The sequence below is a fragment of the Littorina saxatilis genome, linkage group LG1 (genome assembly GCF_037325665.1).
Source record: "Littorina saxatilis isolate snail1 linkage group LG1, US_GU_Lsax_2.0, whole genome shotgun sequence".
In the NCBI taxonomy this organism is placed as follows: Eukaryota; Metazoa; Mollusca; class Gastropoda; order Littorinimorpha; family Littorinidae; genus Littorina; species Littorina saxatilis.
In genome coordinates, this window is record NC_090245.1 from 44890201 (window position 1) to 44895200 (window position 5000).

Genomic DNA, 5000 nt, shown 5'->3' on the forward strand with positions numbered 1-5000 from the left:
GGCGTCAATCCCTATTCCCGTTACTATTTTTAGTCCACAACGCTCAATCCATATTCCCGTTACTATTTTTAGAAGGTCACTGTCCACAACTCTTCCTTATCTTCTCCAGTGTTTTGCGCGTTTATCTCCCTTCCTTCGTGCGCAGCCGGGTATTCGGCTCTACTTCTTCCCGGCAAAGCCGGCTACCCGGCGAAGCGGGTATTCCTCTAGTATATATATATATATCCCATGACCTCCCTTCTTTGTCTCTGTTACTTCAGTATGGGTATATATGTTGTATTTTTATAGCTCAATAAATACATCATGGACTCCAAAAAATATATGATAGTGCAGATTCCGATTTGGGCAAAGAACTACTTTCCTCCCGACCTTTGACCTCGCGCCGAACAATGTGACACATTTGTATGAAGTTCCAAAATCGTATTGCACGGCTCAGAAAACCATATCAGTTGCACGCAAAAATGAATCTCAGAACTGATCTGATGTATGGGATGCAATAAACAAACGTTTCCTTCATTATGAAAGCAATGCAGATCGAAAAAAACGAACATTCAACTTACAAGATACCCAGATGCTAGCGAACCAAAACAAAAACACGAGTACCCTCCCTTGCATCGTTAGCAGACGACTTTTGAGAGTCAGTAATGTGTTTGGTGTGCGTCTTCAGTTTCTCTGGCAGTGTCGGTGTGGGAACTGACAGAAGCTAGGGAGCACAGATAATAGAAGCCCTGTCACATAGACTAATCACACAATCAATACACATTTGGCTCATGTTTTAAATGACAGTTTCGAGTTTGTTAGTCAAACTCAAAGCAACAACACTGTCACTGGTGACATGCGTAGCGAGACCGAGAAGCGTCCTTACCTGGCACGGTTTGGCTTCGCTATCAAACATCGGCTGTTTCACGTGTTTTGCGAGCAAGTCTACTCTTTTGCCTGGCTCTGCAGTAAGTCCACATTGGCGATGAAGGTATCCAAGAACTTAACATGTGTGTATTTTTTCCGTAATCCAGTCATATTCCTTCAAAATGCAATCAATCGGCGGTGACAGACGTGTCAGCAATTCGCGACTTCACCAAGTCGGTCCCGTTTTCCTCACACCCATACCAGTTTAGGTTCATTTATACAAACACACTCGCAAAACAGTTTATCACGTAGATACATTTCAAATAGGGAGCAAATGGTTAAATCTAAACCTACATATTTGTTCCCTAAAATTTGCTTCTCTGTCAATAAGCCTAATTGTATAATAACACGTTCGAGAAAAACAACGTGGAATCGATTCTGAATCGAGTAAGCCAAATGGGTCCCAAACCCGTTTCGCCCGTTCTGCCGACCTGAAACGCAAAACAAAAGAATTGTGCGCTTCAACTAAATTAATTTCTATACGACTTCATTACTTTCTTGCAACTTATGAACCTTTACTTAAAGCTTTTAAATGGTCTGAAAGTAGTGTTACCGCGTACTTATCGATGCACTCATTCGTTTTATTTTTTCAGCGACGGTCACTTAAGGTTGCAAAAGGGCTAAATCTCGCTGGCACCACTGTTTTACAGTCCACAGATCGCAACAGTGCCGCTAGTAGTCTACACTTTGTGTTTGATGGTAGAATGGGATATACAGATTACAACACTCGTGGTTTTTTATATGGCTTGTATTTCAGTCAAGACCCAGCGGGAATATCAATCGAGAGCCACTCGCCAGAGGCTCGTGTCTCCCGATGATATTCATCCGCTGGGTCTTGACTGAAATACAAGCCATATAAAAAAACCACTCGTGTTGTAACCTATACATATATATAAACATATATAAATATATATAAACATATATAAATATATATAAACATATATTCATCTAGTTATATATATATATATATAACTAGATATAAATATATAAATATATATTCATCTAGTTATATATATATATATAAAGTTGATCACGGAATTATTACCATCTGCGACACATACAATAAGCTTAAAATTGCAATAACAGCTTGGATAAATAGATAAGGTCTCGCGACAATATATTATTAATATGTAAAGACAATTTACGTGGATCTTCGACGTTGATTACTCGTGTGACTGAAGTGTGATTTGAACAACACTAGTAAGTGAAGGCGAGTAGGATAAAACATGTCATCAGGGCTCCCCATAGCGCTCGTTCCTGCGTCCTATACGCACTAGAAGCCGAAAACACGTACTAGAAATGTATGGAGGGGGTCCCTAGACGCCCTACATTTTAAAAGAGCGGGTCCTAGGACGCATTAAATTTTCTTTATCGTGCGAACCGTAGATACCATTTTCAGACTGCAATCGACACTTCGCAGTACACTATACGTGACCACAATGTTTTATAAGTACACTAGGACTTTTCGTCTTTTGGACCCTTGGGACCCTCTAAAATTCTGCAGTTGGGGTCCATGGACCCTCTAAAATTTAAAAGTGGGGGTCCCGGGACGCACTAGGAGGGGTGTCCGTGGGGGCATGTTGATGCAGATTCGAGAAATACCTAGTAACTTTACTTACTTATTGACATGAGAAGTTGAAAAGTCGTTCATGCGAAGTTTTGTTCACATAATGGCCCGGTAGCTGGCAGTTGGTAGAGCACTGGACTTATGATCCGCGGGTCACGGGTTCGAATCCGGGCCGGTTCGGACACGGGTTAACTTTATGTGCAGACTCGGGGAGGGTATCCATGTTCCACCCCCGTGTCACCACTTTGACACGGAAAAGACCTTGGTCATTCTGCCATAAATGCAGGTGGCTGGTTAAACCTAAACACGCACGCACACACCTGGGTAGCGCGATTCTGCTGCTGCTAGCTTTCAACTGGGAGGAAGCGACCCTAATTTCCCAGCGATGGGACACTAAAGAAATAAAAAATTAATGAAAAATCAAAATGAAAAAAAAAAAAGTAATTTAACTGATTGCACTTGGTACTGCATCGCACACACTCAGTTGTCACACAATGGAGCGTCGCTTTTTGTCCATGAAAATGACCCACTCTTCTTTCCATGGACTGGTGTCGAAATTGAGAACAAACCGATGGCGATGGATGCGTATATGAAACAGAATAAAGCACACACACACACACACACACTCACACACACACACACACACACACACACACACACATGTACAAACACGCGCGCGCTCACGCACACACAACAACTGCTGCAGCAGCAACAACAACAACAACAACAACAACAACAACAACAACAACAACAACAACAACAACAACAACCAAAAACATTTCATTCTGGTTTCCTGGTACTTTTCAAGAGGTAATAACGTTGCGGACAGAAGTGATCATTGATTTTATGTTTGTTTGCTTTTCGTTCTGTTTTTGATGGGTTTGTTTCTGCGTGTCTGAGCATGGTTGCATCTCAAACCTGGGGTGTCGGGGGATGGGGTCTGGGGGTGGGGTGGATGTGCGGGAAGGGGGAATGTCAGTGTTGATGTGAATGACTCATGAGGAAACGAAAAGGGGGCAAGGTTTGAAGACTGCATTACCCTGAGTTTTTTTATTCAAAGCTTCAATGCAATAATACGTTTATTTGTTCAAGTTCTCACTCTTATGTATTTTTCAAAATCTCTCTCTTTGCAAAAACGAACCCGCTTTAAAAATAAAAATAAAAATACATAAAAATCGAAGAAAATGTTGAAGACGCACCTGAACTTTCGCAACAATCGAATCTGAAGACGATACGTCTAGAGAAGAGTTTCCAATTTCAGCTGTGGTGCTTGTCACTTAACAGCCGCGGAGCATGGTACCCATGTGTTTCTGTTGCGCCTTGATGACGTCACCACTGAGTACCGGGATTCGCACGCGCCAGCTACTTTAGCGGCGTCACACAAACTACAAAACCCTCATTTGACGGACATCGACAGCTGAGACCCCCAGCTCAGCTGGCAAGATAGCGGAGGGTGGGAGGACACATGTCGAGTTCTGATTGGTTGTTAGCTGGCTATTCGCACGGGCGTCGCGGCGTTTCAAGTCGCAGCAAAGTGGTACATGGGTATTTTTTATACATTTTCTTGAAAAGAATTTTTATTTTTTTTATTTTATTTTGTTGTTGTTGTTTGTTTGTTATTTTGCTTTTGAGCCAGACGCTCAGGCTGCAGTAGTTATCAATAATTACCATTCACGACAGCCTCCAGTCTAAACTCAAAGAATCACACAGACGACAGTTTCCAGTTCAAGCTATACGTACTTGTATATACTGTAGGCAGGATATTATTGTTATCGGTGAGCATATAGTATTTCATTTGTTTTTAGAGAGGACTTGCTTGTTATGCTCACAACTACTTGTAATTATATCGATTGAACATTGAAGTTTCCTTTGGGGGATGGGGGGGCATGTGACGTCAGAGGCCGACTAAAACTCATATTTACGACGCTGACATGGCCAAGAAAATGCATGTTTGTGTATGTTCAATTGTAACAAGTAACAGAAATTCGAACTCAAATTCATCGACACTTAAATATTTTTTGATTCTTTTTAACAAAATATGACATTTGACACAGATTGAGACAATCATTGTTCATCTCGGAGAACAATGGCTGTCTTGATCTGTGCAAAATGTCATATTACGTCAAAAATACACACAAGTAAACAGAACCCCACACATAGGTTGTTGTGACACATGTATCGTTTTGGGGACATGTGTGTCTCCATAACGCCCGATTTGGCACGGTTCATAAACTACACGATGGTCGCCAACTGACTTCCCTAAGCCCAAAGTGTGTGTGTCAGTGTGTGTGTGTGTGTGTGTGTATGTGTGTGTGTGGATGTGTGTGTGTGTGTGTTTCTGTGTGTAAGTGTGTGTGTGGGTGCGTGCGTGCGTGCGTGCGTGTGTGTGTGTGTGTGTGTGTGTGTGTGTGTGTGTAAGTGTGTGTGTGTTTGTGTATGCGTGTGTGTGTCTGAGTCTGTGTCTGTGTGTGTCTGTGAGACATATTTGACATTTTGACGGCAAAGATCCATGTTGGTAGTTCCGCGT